Source organism: Macrotis lagotis, chromosome 6 (assembly GCF_037893015.1).
Source record: "Macrotis lagotis isolate mMagLag1 chromosome 6, bilby.v1.9.chrom.fasta, whole genome shotgun sequence".
In the NCBI taxonomy this organism is placed as follows: Eukaryota; Metazoa; Chordata; class Mammalia; order Peramelemorphia; family Peramelidae; genus Macrotis; species Macrotis lagotis.
The window spans coordinates 63849128-63864890 of NC_133663.1; the positions used below are offsets into that span (position 1 = coordinate 63849128).

General features: G+C 41.7%; 1 protein-coding gene across 2 annotated transcripts in view; it reads right to left on the minus strand.

The window, feature by feature from the left end:
- ACSL3 (acyl-CoA synthetase long chain family member 3) overlaps positions 1–8875 on the minus strand; it is an 80905-nt gene extending 72030 nt beyond the window's left edge. For both annotated transcript variants that reach the window (XM_074191268.1, XM_074191267.1), the window contains exon 1: positions 8748–8875. The gene's annotated coding sequence lies outside the window, so the exon portion shown is untranslated. The remainder of the gene's footprint in view (positions 1–8747) is intronic.
- Positions 8876–15763: the final 6888 nt, after the last annotated feature.

Below are 15763 nucleotides of genomic sequence, written 5' to 3' on the forward strand. Positions count from 1 at the left end.
TACCCTAAGAACAAACATGGGGTAATTAACAACCTTGCTCACTTCATCAGTGCAATAATCAGGAACAATTGTAGGGGATCTGTGATGGATCAAGAGAAAAAACTGGAATTTAAACAAAGACCAAATTTGGATTGTTATCTTTAATTTTTAAAAAGTCATGTTATGAATCTCTAATATTTTCTTTCTTCCTTAAGGTTCTGGGTTTTTTTTTTTCCCTCAACACATTCAATTTTGATATATGCATATCATGGAAACAAATGTAAGACTATCAGACTGCCTTCTGTTGGGGGGAGGAGGAGGGAAAGAAGGGAGGGTGGAAAATTGTAAAATTCAAAAGCTTGCAAAAAAATGATTCGTAGAAACTACTATTATATGTAATTGGAAAATAAGATACATAATAAAAGATAAAACATACTTTTTTTAAAAGAATCTGTTTATAAAGAGATTCCTTATCCCCTACCCCCATATGAAGATTATTCTATTAACAGGATTTTATTTACTCTAACTCAAAAGGAACCGAAAGACAAGGTCCATCTAATCAAAATGCTAATCTCCCAAGAAAAATGTGAATTACTGACTTTGAAGGGGGAGACTAGTGATTAATATCAACAAGAAAACCAGTACAATCCATTTCTAGCATGGGCTATGGAACAAAAAACGAGTTCAATAGGAAAACAACATGAGGCAGAGGGAATTACACATTTTCTCCTCCTGACTCTATATGATGGAGCTTCTTTATTTTGCTGAACATGCAAACAAACAGAAAAGATATGTCGAAGTAGAATATAAATAACTTTGTTCTATGAGCATGGATAGCCAAGTATTAATCATTCTATCCTGACTACACAAACTCATTCAAATAGCCTGAGTATCTTGACAGAATTCACTTCCTTCAGTCATACAATTCTTGTCTAACACTGAGCAGAATTTCATCATTTCATCAAAGACTTCTCTGTGAAACCAAAGTTTCAGAGAAAGGCAAGGTTCCTTCCCTGGATACTAAAATATTCTAAAAACTGCTTTTATTTCTATATTGCTAAGATAGGAGGTACCCAATGACTCACACTACTCCAGGGACCATATTAGGGAATTTCAAAGCTCTTACTCATATCAGATAACAGCCCTTTGCAGGTGCATAGGGAATGTTAATAAAGCTCCCCCTATCTTTAGAGGCATCTCAGGAGACTAGATGACAGGAAAGAACTCTAGTTTGACCTTCAATTTCCCTAGTCAACCAGTTAACCAAAAGATAAGATGGGAAAGGTGTTACCACTGGTCTCTGAATTGCCATCTTTCTAAACTACCTTTTTTTATAAGTAATCATTTTATTTACTATACAAAATACTTTTGTAAGACTTAGTCATGCTGTTTGTAGGGAGGGGAGAGGATGAGAAGGAATATGTGATTGGATGAATGTTGGAAAACTTCCATAACATGTAATTAGAAAAATAAAATGTCAATTAAAAAAAAAGTCATGGGGGTGGCTAGTGGCACAGTGGATAGAGCACCAGCCCTGGAGTCAGGAGTACCTGAGTTCAAATTTGTCCTCAGACAATTACCTAGCTGTGTGGCCTTCGGCAAGCCACTTAAACCCCACTGCCTTGCAAAAAAAAAAAAAGTCATGGCTAAAAAAAGTGCTTTTTAGTGATATGTGAAATCAGTATTCTAGTGATATATGAATATTAGTAATGTAATATACATCTGGTAAGATGTTGATTAAAATCAATATCAAGTGTCAAATCAGATTTAAAACAATGTGCTACTGCAGGATTCCAATAACTACCATTTTTTTTAAAATTTTATTTAAGGCAATGGGGTTAAGTGACTTGCCCAAGGTCACACAGCTAGGTAAATGTCTGAGGACAAATTTGAACTCAGGTCCTCCTGACTCCAGGGTGGGAGCTCTATCCATTTTCAAAGTTTATGGAACCTAAGTTTAAATACCTGTTTAAGATTTTTCTAGTAAAACAAAAAAAAAAGATTTTCTGGTACAATCAAGCAATCTCCCCTAAAGTAAGTTTTCACTCTAATATTACCTGTATAGACTACAAATAAAACACAAGTATTGATTAAGGGCAGTTAGGTGGCAAAGCAGATCTCTCATTTTCCTGAGTTCAAATGTGACCTCAAATACTTATTACCTAGGTAACAGATTCTAGGCAAGTAACTTAACCCTGGTACCTCAGGTCCCTTGTCTGTATAAAATGAGCTGGAGAAGGAAATGGAAAACCATTCCAGTACTCCTGTCAAGAAAACCCTAAAATTAGGTCACCAAGAGTCAGACACAATTTTAAAAAATGACTGAAAGTTTATTAAGTTCCTATTATATATCAGTCACTGTTACTATGAGTACAAAAATGAAAATACTTAACTCCCAAAGACTTGATATCATAATGGGGGAGACAAAGGCAAATATATTCAGCATAAATATAAAATGAATAAATACAAATATATTCAAAGTAAGTAATACAAGTTAGTTTGGGAGAAAAGAGACAGCACTGAGTTGCCTCTAAAAGGAATATTAGGATGTGGAGGTAAAGAGAGAAGTCCAGAGTACATAGGAGAGATGATGAGGGCCTGAACTAAGGAGGTAGCTGAGAGAGATGGAGAGGTATCAGATGTGGGATATTGTGAAAGCACAAAACAACAGGATGGGACAACTGACTGCATAAGTGGGATGAGGGAGGTGTTTAAAATAGTGCTGAGTTCATGAATCTAGGAGACTAGAAAACAGAGAAGTTTGGAAGAAGAGATGGTTTGGAAGCAAAGTTAAGTTCAGTATTGGACATGATCATTTTGACATGTTTCCAGATAGCCAGTTGAAAAATAGGAAACTGGTAATGGAAGAATGAACCTCTGGGAACATTCATTGGAGTGAGGTCGACAAGTTCTGTAAAGCTCTGCCTCACTTAAATCCAATTCACAAGCAAGTGAAGATATCACCCTCATGATGCCACTGGTCCTCTTAGAAAGGAAGAATGGACAATAAGAGCAGCAAAAGGTTTGAAGGTGCTTAAGTGTACTGGGAGCAGGACTTGAAATGAGGAAGATCTGGGTTCAAAACCTCTCAGAGAATCTTGTGTGTGACTGTGTGACCTGTTCATGCTTTGTGCCTCAGTTTCCTCACCCATAAAACGAAGACAAAATAATCAGGTTGCTGTAATGATCAACCAAGTTAACATATGTAAAAGGCTTAGCAAACCTTAAAGTATTGGAAGTGTAAGTTATTTTGTTTATCATTATCATCAGCACCACCACCTTCAATAGATAGATCTGAGTGTCCCTGGAATAGAGATAACTAAGCCCATTGAGAGCTAATGAGGTCACCTAGAGACAATGTAGGAGTACAAAGTGGGCCCAGGACAGAAGCTCAGGAAGTCCCCATGACTAAGTAGCCAGATGTGTCTCAGTAAAGGACACTGAGGCAAGGATTCAACATACAGACAGGAGGAACAAGAGTGCAGATATACCTTAGAGATGTTGTGGGTTTAGGATCAGATAACCCTGAGAAACATGTGGAGAGGGAGTGGCCTTGGCAAAAAAGGATCACCTCTGCCAGAGACAAAAGAAAAGTTCATTTAAAAGAACAACAAATTGAGGCAGGCAGAATTTAATAATAAACCAAAAAGGTTATTTTAAAATCAAATCTCTCTACACATTTATAATGTCTGATAATCCAAAGAGGACACAATTTGTTTTGTGAGAAACCAGAGATCAAGATAAGTTATATTATTAAAAGGCTAGAATGTCTCCAAACAAAGTCAAATAAGGTCAATGGTCAGGTAAAGTAAAGAAAATAGCAGAAATCAGGACCTTAGCACACAGAGAAAATGTCTTACAAGCTGATTTAGTACCATGATTTTGTGGAGCAGCACTTCTTCATGGGGATCCTAGGGTCACCTTGACTTGTACTAAGAGTCACTATCACATTTCAGAATAGAAGATCATAGTCAGAGTTAGAAGGGACTTAAAAACCATCTAGGACAATTGTTTATTTTCTCAATGAGGAAACACTTCCACTGAGGTTAAGTGACTTGCTCAAGGTAACAAGTGTCAGACATCATTTCAATTCGGTCTTCTGACTCCAGAGTCAAGATCTTAAAGGATGCCTTCTCCTTCATGTAGGTGATAAAGAACATCTAAAGAACAGTTAAAATGTTCGTATCAGGTACATAGTAAATACTCAATATTTACTAAAATGAATCCAGCTAAATGATGTGAAATACCACACATCACTTGAGGTCTTAAAAAGGGAACCAAGCTTACTTCCTATTTTTGATTATCAGGTAGCCTAGAATACTAAAGAGATATCTAGTCATGAAGACTTGGGTTAGAGTCATGCTTCTGATCCAAAATGAGTGTGACTCCCTGCAAGTCTCTTAATCTATTAGTGTCTCAGGCAATTTTCTGAAGAGAGGTATTGATCTGCACTGGTAGAGGGAACTTCCTTAGTGAGGAGCTCCCCAGGCACTGAAATCAATCTAGTTCAAAAAGAAATAAAAGGGCAAAAAAAAGTCCTCTTCACTGTCTTCACCTGTCTATTTACTAGCTTTCCCTTCATGACACTAACCAGTCCCAAGGCCAGCTCAAGCCTAGCTGACTCAGGCTTCTCAGGTTCTCCCTGTCTCTGACATAGTTCTAACTATGTGATCTTGGGCAAGTCACTTCATCCACAGCAGCACTGGGCTCATTATGAAGATCCAGTGAGCCCACTGCTGGCTTTACAATGTTAGCTACAATTATTCGTATCTTAGAAGTCAGAGAAGAACAGGTAAATATGTGTGTATATATGCATGTGTGTGTAAACCATTTCCTTCCCTCCACTTCCTTATACAGCCAACCTGAGTTCCCCAAGAGTGTCTATTTATTCTTAAAACCAAGTTATCTCTTACTCATTCCATGGTATATGGGAAGTCCTGGCTCTGATCTTAGTACTGACCACATAGCTATCTCAGCTCTAGGCCCTGCAACCAGAAGGAATAAAGCCTCTAAACATGTTCTCAGGATTTTGATCTCTTCTCTCCATAAAAACATGTTCAAACTCATGACTTCTATTTTCTAATAAGTTCTTCTTTTGAAGAGAAAAAGATCAATCTAGAATCTCATAATTGAAAAAAGACCTTAAAATTACCTGATCCGATACTTTCATTTAAAGAATTATAGAATCATAGAAAGGAAAAGGCCCTTAGATCTTCTAGTCCAACTCTGCAAACTTAGATCTGGAGAGAAAGGGATTTGACTAAGGTCAAGCACCTTGTTAGAGACAAAAGGAAATCAACTCTCTCAACTGCGAGTTTAATAATCCACATCACACTGCAAATCTAGTTTTGTTTTAAGTAAGAAAGAAACTGGCAAGATTTAAATCTAAAAAGAAAACTCACTGAGGTGACAAAGGAAATAAGGTACCAATTCAAAAAGGTATCTCATGATAAAGAAGGAAACAACACAATGTGCTAACTACATCCCCGTAACATAGTACTTCTGCCTTTAATGAATACAATCTTCACACTTCAAACCTTAAGAGTTGATTCAAGATCCATCCACAAAACAAAACTTTTTAAACTAGGATACCCAAGAAGGAACTGTGTTTCAAATTACAACACTCCTAGGTCAGAATTTGAAGTAAAAATGGTTACAACACCACTTTAAAGATCTGTAGCTCCCATTCATTTTCACTATGCCCGAGGTCAGGTGAAGGCAGGCAACAAGATACAGGGAGGCAACACGGCACAGGACTTAGATGTCAGAAAGACCCAGGTCAAAATCCAGTTTCTGCCTTTACCTGTTTTAGATCACTTAAATTCTGTGCCTCAATTTCCCATCTGTAAAATGATGGCCTCTAAATTCTCTTCCAGCTATAAATCTCTATTAGGGTTGGGGGAAAGGACTGGCTTCAGAGAGGATCACTCTGCAGCTTGGTTTGTGACCTTAGTCAGGGCTACCCAACCTTACTTTGAAAAGCTCTTACTGAAACTAGACAATATATGGTGATTTGCCATTTTAGTGAGAGCTCTGTGGTAGCTCAGCTTCATTTACTAAAGCATTAGTAAACCCACCAGGAGCCACAATGACCACATTTTGAGCAGTCCTGGTTTAAGTGATTTGCACAGAAGATGTGCTTTGTTGAAAGGAAGTGAACTGTCCGAGGTCATACTGGTTTGAGGTAGCAAAGTCTTGGAGCAAGTCACTTCTCAAGAGTTGCACTTTATTATCTACAAGATCCCCTTTTAGCTCTTAATCCTACTGATTTCTATGTCTACAAAATGCACTAAGGTAAAAATAATCAATTCTCAACTGACCACCTGAATCATAGATCTCAAAAGGATGCCCACTATACTTCCAAAAGAAAAAAAACCCTATGATCCATTCTTTGTATTGTCCCAAATATCAAAGGCAGTTTGGATTGGTAGAGCAGGTCCCATAACCCAATTTTCATCCACCTTGCATACCAAGACTCCCAGACTCTATGGCACAAAAGTTGAGGAACCAATCTAATTTCAGATGAGTTGAACTTGCTCAGGTATGGGTTTGGCCTCACATCCCACCCCTACCCAGTTCTTCCCCATTTCTACCCCACACAGACTTGGAGACTTCACCCTCACTCCCACCTCCAATCCAGACCAGTCAGTGGCCTTGCCTTTCCCTCTCCATCACCCAGGTCCAGCAACAAGGCTCTGAAGAGTGCGTGCGCGTGCACACACACATCACCCCAAGCTGGGCCAGAGATCCAGCAGGATAATGTGCTTAAAGCACCCCCTGCCTCCAGACCAGATTTTCCTTTTTCCACCCCACCAAAGCCCCAGCTGGCCCAGGCTCTCCCCTTCCCACACCTTCAGATGCAGCAGCAACAGCTCTCCTTCCATCGCTCCAATGATGTCAGATTCAGCATTTCTTCTCCCATCACCCCTATGTCAAGTCACATCCAGCAGCAATTCTCCCATCACCCCAATGTTAAATTAGAATCAGCATTTCTTCTGCCATCACCCCAATGTTAAGTCACATCTAGCAGTTCTTCTCCATCACCCCAATGTTGTCATATTCAGTGGCTCTCCTCTCATCACCCCAATGTTGAGTAAGATCCAGCTGCTCCATCACCCCAATGTTGTCAGATCCAGCTGCTCCATCACCCCAATGTTGTCAGATCCAGCTGCTCTAACACCCCAATATTGTCAGATCCAGCGGCTCTACTCCCATCACCCCAATGTTGTCAGATCCAGTGGCTCTCCTCCCATCACCCCAAAGTTAAGTCAGATCCAGCTGCTCCATCACCCCAATGTTGTCAGATCTAGCTGCTCTAACACCTCAATGTTGTCAGATCCAGGTGTTCTAACACCCCAATGTTGTCAGATCCAGCGGCTCTCCTCCCATCACCCCAATGTTAAGTCAGATCCAGCTGCTCCCCTCCCATCACCCCAATGTTAAGTCAGATCCAGCTGCTCTAACAACCCAATGTTGTCAGATCCAGCGGCTCTCCTCCCATCACCCCAATGCTGTCAGATCCAGCAGCTCTCCTCCCATCACCCCAATGTTGTCAGATCCAGCTGCCCCATCACCCCAATGTTGTCACATCCAGCTGCCCCATCACCCCAATGTTGTCACATCCAGCTGCCCCATCACCCCAATGTTGTCAGATCCAGCTGCCCCATCACCCCAATGTTGTCAGATTCAGCTGCTCTAACACCCCAGTGTTGTCACATCCAGCTGCCCCATCACCCCAATGTTGTCAGACCCAGCGGCTCTAACACCCTAATGTTGTCAGATCCAGCTGCCCCATCACCCCAATGTTGTCACATCCAGCTGCCCCATCACCCCAATGTTGTCACATCCAGCTGCCCCATCACCCCAATGTTGTCAGATTCAGCTGCTCTAACACCCCAGTGTTGTCACATCCAGCTGCCCCATCACCCCAATGTTGTCAGATTCAGCTGCTCTAACACCCCAGTGTTGTCACATCCAGCTGCCCCATCACCCCAATGTTGTCAGACCCAGCGGCTCTAACACCCCAATGTTGTCAGATCCAGCTGCCCCATCACCCCAATGTTGTCACATCCAGCTGCCCCATCACCCCAATGTTGTCAGACCCAGCTGCTCTAACACCCCAATGTTGTCAGATCCAGCTGCCCCATCACCCCAATGTTGTCAGATCCAGCTGCTCTAACACCCCAATGTTGTCAGATCCAGCTGCCCCATCACCCCAATGTTGGCAGACCCAGCTGCCCCATCACCCCAATGTTGTCAGACCCAGCTGCCCCATCACCCCAATGTTGTCAGATCCAGCTGCCCCATCACCCCAATGTTGTCAGATCCAGCTGCTCTAACACCCCAATGTTGGCAGACCCAGCTGCCCCATCACCCCAATGTTGTCAGACCCAGCGGCTCTCCTCCCATCACCCCAACGCTGGGTCGGAGGCGGCTCCCTCCCGTGGGGCCAGCGGGGGTGTGGGCAGCCTCGCTCCCCCCGGCTCGGGCCCCCGGATGCGCCCCTCCCCCTCGGCGCTGCGGGGGGGCCCGGCCCGGCCCCGCCCCCGCGCCCCTCCCCCCGGGCTCGCTGCACCGGGCCGGGCCGCGCGGCTCCGGGGGCGCGCACGCCTCCCCGCCCCCTCCCGCGGCCCCACGGCGCCCCGAGAGCCCTCGGCGGCGGGGGGCGGGGGCGGGGCCGCGCGCGGGGCAACGCTCCCCGCCCCCCGCCGCCCCCGGCCGCCGGGAACAACAATGGGGCGGCGGCGCGCGCTGCGCCCCTCACTCACCGGCGCCGCCCGCCTCCGCGCCGGTCACAGGCCTGGAAGCATCCGAGCCCCCCGGGCCGCCGGCTCCGGGAGGCCCCGCGGCCGCGCTTCCGAGGCGGGGCAGGCCCGGCCCGGCCCTCCGGCTCCCGCGCCTCCCGGCTCCCTCCCGCCCCGCGTCCCAACCGCCCCGGGCGCCGCGGCCGCGCTTCCGCCGCTCTCGGGCGCTGGGAAGCCGATGGCTGTTAAGTCCCGAACCGTCCGGGACACGCACCCCCGGCGCCTCGTTTGCATATTCAGGAGCCGCCGCCGCCCATTGGCCCGCCGGCGGTGGCGCGTGAGGGGCCCAGCCTATCGAATTCCGGCCGGGAAGAGTAAAGCCCGGGGAGGAGAGGGGGAGGAGCGAGGTTACTACAGGTCATTTGGGCCGGGGCTTCCGAGTGGCCCCGCCACGCACCCCGGCCCCCGCGGCCCAGGCCGAGGCCCGACCCGCCTCCGCATGGCGAGGGCATCGTGCCGCTGCCCCGCAGGGAGCCCGCAGCAGCCCCCGGGCTTTCGCCCCTGCTTTAATAGCGTTAATTGACAAGTTTAGCAAAAACGGCCCTTTGGGGCCCAAAGAACCCGAGCGACTTGGAATACCCAGGCCTGTAGCTGGAGCTGAAGGCTCAGCATCCTGCGGGGGGGGGGGGGGATCCTCGCCTCATCCGCCCCCCCCCCCCACAACATGCACAAAAAGTGGCTATTTTTATCCGCGCGTACTCGGGCCGCCCTGGACTCGCCCGGCTCTTGTTTCCCCCGCATTCCCCTCAGACTCCCCGTGGTGGAGGGGAAACGGGGGGAAGCCGAGGTTGTCGGGGACACCAGGCCGGCCCGGGGCCAGCCTCCGAGCCGGGAACCCCCGGGAAGGGCAGACTAGGACTCCCTGGCCCCCTGCCGCTCCCCGGCTTCCGGACCGCGGAGCCCTCCCCCGCTGCCCAGTTTCCAACTCTCAGGAAGTCTCCGCCGCTTCCCGAGGCCAAGGAAACAGTTTTCATTTCCTAGGTGTAGCGTGACTTAAATTGGATCAAGGTAGGCAAGTAAAGCGGGCGTTCACTTCAAGAATGAGCTTTTTTTCCCCCTTTCATGCGGAGAAGCCAGGTAAAGAGGTAAAGGTAAAGAGGACTTAGAGAGCTCGGAGATCAGCTCTAATGCAAATCTTCTTTAAGTAGGTGAAAGGTGCTTTTCCTTAGCCAGCCTGCAGCTCAAGTAGGGGCTTACTTCCCTAGAGAATCTCTAGCAACCACAAAAGGGTGCAGTGAACAAAGGCAGTCTACTCCACTGGGGCCCCAGGCCAATTTAGCCACCTGAAGGAACCGATACTTACCGGAGTAACCTGTTCTTCCACTAGAATCCTATAGAAATTCTGCTACTCTTTTAAATCCCTTGAAATATTGTCTTTGTTACTCGGTGAAGATAGTTGGGTTCTAGAATCTCATCGCTGGAAATATCTCGTAGCATTTTGTTTTTGCAGACGAGTGTGGGAGTTTTTTTACCCTACAAAAATAAAAGAAACCACTTTCAAAATGTCAGACTTAGGAAAAGTGGGACTTAAGCTTGAACCCTATCTGCATCAAAGGTGATGCAATCTATTAAGACTCAACTATATCCACTTAAATTAATCTTTTATTTATCTTTATTTTAAAAAAGGCTGTCCATAAGGAAATGTTCAAATTCCTTACGAATTACATTTTTTTAATGTTATATGTGAATTTCATGTTTATTGAAGGTATGTAAACTGGGTAAATGCTACTGTTTTTTGTGTTACACTTATCTTCAAAAAAGAATTTGGGGGAAATGTTTACATTATGGAATGATTTAAATACTTGAGTGCGCATCCTTTGTCCATTTAATACTCCTATTTTAAGAGAAATGTCCTAGTTCTTCATTTTGTTTCATAGGTTGACAGTACACACACAGGCATTCCAGAGAGAGACAGAGAGAGAGAGAGACAGGAAACCAGGAGACAAGAGACAAGAGATAGAGTCAGAGACAGAGACAGAAGGTAGAAGATGGAAGACTAGAGGAAAAAAGAGCTAAGATGAGATTTGGGGATCTTTAATTCTCCTATCCTGTCAAACTAAATCTTCAGTAATTTTCACTCAGAGACAGGATTTAGGGCAAGGATTCCAAAAAAGTATTTTTTAACTTTACATATAGAAAATAATATTAGTAATTTATTTCTATTCTTAATATTAGAAAATCCCATTCTCCATAGCACACAGGGAGTCATCTTTGTTACAAAAAAAGACTGTATGTCTCTAATGAGTGATAATAGCTAGCATTTGTATATCTCCTTAAGGTTTGAAAAACCCTTTACAAGTAGTATCTTGTTTGATAAAGGTAGGTGCTGTAATTAGCCCCATTTAATAGTAGAGATACCTAAGTCTAAGAGAGAGACAGAATAATTTGCTCAAGGTCATACAACTAGTAAATGTTTTAGGCAGCAATATTTAACTCTAGGACCAGCATTCTAGCCCTTCCACCTAGCTATCACATATAGAGGTCAAAGGAATCATTTTTCCAGCCTTACCTAGATTCACAGATACCTTTTCCTGACACCATTCACTATGTAACCCCCTTAAAAAATGCCAAATTCTTTAGCATCTTTTTTCTCCACTACTCCTATCATTTCCCAGCTTGAACTTTGTTCACTGGGCCTGAAAAGTGTCTCTTCCTATCCTTCCCCCAGGCTCTGTCTGTTAAACACTATCCTTCCTTCAAAGTCTTCAGATGCTTCCTCTGATTAGCTTTTTCTAATCTCCAAGTCAATAGTGATACTCATAGTCCTTTGCCTTTTTGCATAGTACTTTTATAAATTAACCACTTTCTAATATATTTGTATATTATATTGGGCTATCACAGAAAATGTGAGAGACAGAGAGACAGAGAGAAAAGCCCTAAACATGGACTGAAAATTCACACCTCAATTTTAGTGAGGGATATGCTGATAAATATTTAACAAGCAGCTCTGGGGAAAAAAATACTCAAAATAAATGTTTCAATCTAACTTTTTTCTATCGATATTTTATTTTTCCATTGACATGTTATGAAAGTTTTTCAACATATATATGCATGTGAATGTGAATACACTTTACTTTCTCAACCCCTCCCTTCAGTAGTAGACAGTCTAGTGAATATTGTAAAGGTACATTTGGGTTTAACATGTCTACATATTAGTCACTTTCTGTATGAGGAATTAGGACTAAAGAAAAAAAGGAAGGAAAAACACAAGAGAATTTTTAAATTAAAATTCAATTAAATTTATTAAAATATTTAAAGTATTCAGATTCTGTAATTTTTTTTGTTTGTTTCACTTTTTTTCCCATCATCTGAATATGAATGGCAGTGTTCATCACAGATCTCCCAGAGTTTTCCTAACTCTCTGACTTGCTGAGAGGAACTGAATGCTGTTGTGAATGTATGCTATGTTTTCTTGATTCTGTTCCCTTCTCTCAGAATCAGATCCCATAAGTCATTCAATGCTTCTCTAATATCCGACCATTCATGGTTTCTTTTAGAACAAAAATACCCCATAACATCCATATACTATAATTTGTCCAACCATTCCCCAATTGATGGACATTCCCTTCAATTTCCAATTCTTTTCCACTACAAAAAGAGCTGCTATGAATGTTTTGGAACATGTGGGACTTTTCCCTTTTTTTTTTTAATGAATTCTTCTGGATATAGACCTAGTATTGATATCACTGGATCAAAAGGTATGATCGGTTTTATTGCTCTTTGGGCACAATTCCATATTGCTCTCCAGAATGGTTGGATTAGTTCATAACTCCACTAGTGCATTAATGTCCCAATTCTTCCACAACTACCCCAATTTTGATTGTTTTCCTTTTTTGTCATTTTAGCCAATCTGATGTGAGGTGGCACTTCATGTTTTAAGATAGATTTCTCTAATCAGTAATGATCTGGAGCATTTTTTCATATGTAAATCTCATATATTTTAAATTTTCTTCATCACTTTCTTAATCGTATATAAGCAATAAAACAACAAGCCAAGCCCTGATTTGTTGTTTACAGATTTCACAATGAAATTTTAGCGTTCTCTCTCCCAAGTTGAATGTAGTCAGAGAACTTAGTCCTTCCCAACTGCAAGGCAGGTCCTTTGTATACTAAGCAGACTTCCAATATGTGTTTGATACAGTAGGTGCTTAAAACCTTTTGCTTAATTAAATCCTGAATCAAAAATTGTATCTATAGTTGCTAGATGCTTATTCTGTTGATGTGTTTCTCTGGAAATGTCAGTAGAGCTTTTACAGGTTTATGAAATGGGCTCCATTTTTTCCCTCTTATGAAACATTCAGTTCAGTAAATCCAAAAGCAAATTGATATGGAAAAGTTCCATAACAATGTTAGTCATTACCTTTTACTATTATGATATTAAACCTCCTAAATTACAGGCTCACTGAGAGCCAATAATTTTCTTGATTATCTAAAGGCCATGTTTTATCTGAGTTGAAGCAAAATATTTTCTGATTTTTCTATCAACTGTGTCAATTACATCCTGGGAAGTAAAAGGGAATAGAGGAGAATTAGCCTGGACCTGCCATTTTGTTAATTAAATGATTGGGAAAACTCCATGCATTAATGACCATCCTGAACACAACTATAATCTGTGATCTCAAAGAGTTTTAAAGGGGAACAGATCCAACAGAAGTAAAACTTAAATACAGATTTTTTTTCAACTGCTATCTACTATGGTATGGCACTCCTCCCACCTTTTGATTCATGAATCATAACCTCGTCTTAGTTGAGATTTGAAATTTTTTACAAGTTTGCTATTTCATGTCAAGTAAGTTTTTTTGTATAAAGACTTATTTCTGAGGATTTGTAAATCATTCAACAACCTGGAGTACTTTTTGGGGGAAGTAGGGTGAGAATTGGGGTTAAGCAACTTGTCCAGGGTCACACTACTAGTGTCAAGCATCTGAGGTGGCAGTGGGTAAGAAATTTGGACCTAAAAAAAAGAAGTAAAAAGTCAGAATCCTCTTTTTTTACAAAATGCTTCATAGGTATAGTAGAAGTGACTAAGTCACCATTTCACCTCCTCTTTTATAGTTTTAAAAAAATCTTTTTTTCTTTGAAGCTTTCCCCAGGGGTCCATTGCCTTTCCTTTTAAATAAATATTATTTTTCTTAGGAGCCCTCATTTGAAATCACTTCATTTGAAGACAAAAATAGTCTTTTCCAGAACTTATCCTACTTGACCCATCTACATTTTTTGGTTCTATTGACCACCCCCCAACCTGACCTACTGAGCATTCCATGTTTTATCTACCTACATATACTCTGTATTCCTCACATATCTTTAGAATCCTTAGCTTTTTTCAACTCAGGGTCTACCTTCTAAAGGAATCCCCTTCCCTGATCACCCCCTCACTATTAGAGCTTTCTCAAATTCCTCAAGTTTCTTGTAATTTTTTATCTGCATAAATAACATATCTACCTTGTATCTGTTAACTGATTATCAAACATTTAGTAAGATGACTATGCCCCAGGCATTATTCTAAGCATGTAAGAACCTAGAGGAAGACACTATTTGTTTTGTTTTTGTCTTTGGATCTCCAGCATGTAAAACTGATTTCTATTTAATATCTAATCAATCAATGTTCATTGATTTGAGATGATTTAAATGACAAATGTAAATGAAATATATACTTATATAATATTGTGCTTTAAAATAGCATCAAAACATTAATTGACTTTCAGTTTTTTCCCCACTAAAATTCTCATTTCTTTTCAATTAGTTATTTAAGTTAGAATCAGGCCTAGTTCATTATTATCAAACTGATGACTTAATATCCTGATCTTTCAATTAATTCATCAGTCTCCTCTTTTATGATCTCTATTTCTAGAAAGTCAGCAAAGAATTGCTCCTTGGGCATTGAGGACCCAAGCAAATTTTAGAGAGGTTCACCACCAAGCAGGCTAGAGGGTGATTAAATTTTTAGCTACAGCAATGGACAGTCTCTATAGCAATTCTTGTGAAAAAGAGGGCAAGATGTGGAATCAACAGTACAAAAGTTAGGTGGATTCAGGTTTGGCTTAATGGTACCAGTCTATCAACAAACATTTATTCAGCCCATTCTGTATACCATTTATTATCTAGTGTGTGCTAGGTGAGAGGACAAAAAAAAAAAATTACTGCTCTCAGGGAATTTACATCTTATCAGAGAGAATGAATTAATTCTCAAAGAGTAATTAATGATTTGATGTCCACTTGGAAATCTCCAGTTGAGCAGTAGAGCTCCAGTAATCTATGGTTGATCCCCATTTGTTGTTGTTGTACAGTTCTTTCAGTTGTGTTTGACCCTTGGTGACTGCATTTTGGGTTTTCTCAGCAACAATACTAGAGTGGATTTCCATTTCCTTCTCCAGCTCATTTTACAGATGAGGAACTGAGATAAACAGGGTTAAATAACTTCCGAAAGGTCCCACAGCTAGTCTGTGTCTGAGACCAGACTGAAATTCAAGAAGATGAATTCCAAATCCAGAAGATGGTTCCGATCCCAGTGCTCTATAAACTATCCAACAGCAACAATGATATCCTATTTATCAAATCTGCCTATAATACAAAACTTGACAGGAATAAGTACAGAGATGTGCTGGAGCCAGCTTGGACCAGCTTCTAGTTTTCTATTTGTTAACTTTTCAGTTTAAACCTTATACCCTAGATGTAGGCAAATGCTACAAATCAGGGCTTCAGTTATTGTTTTGTTGATTGTCTAGGCTGAAGAAAATGTTGAAGAAAATATTAATAATCAGATTAAACGTAAAAGATTTTTTTATACATTGATTTTTTTTTCAGAGATCTGCTTGGTGAGCATGTGCCAGCATTCTCCCTGGATAACTAATACATTATATAACTGTATTAAACTTCAAATGATCTTGACTTAGTAGAAGATTGGTCCAATTTTTTTTAAGAGGAAATTTTATAGGAGTAAGTGTAAAATCTTTTACTTGGGTTACAAGAAAAATCAACTT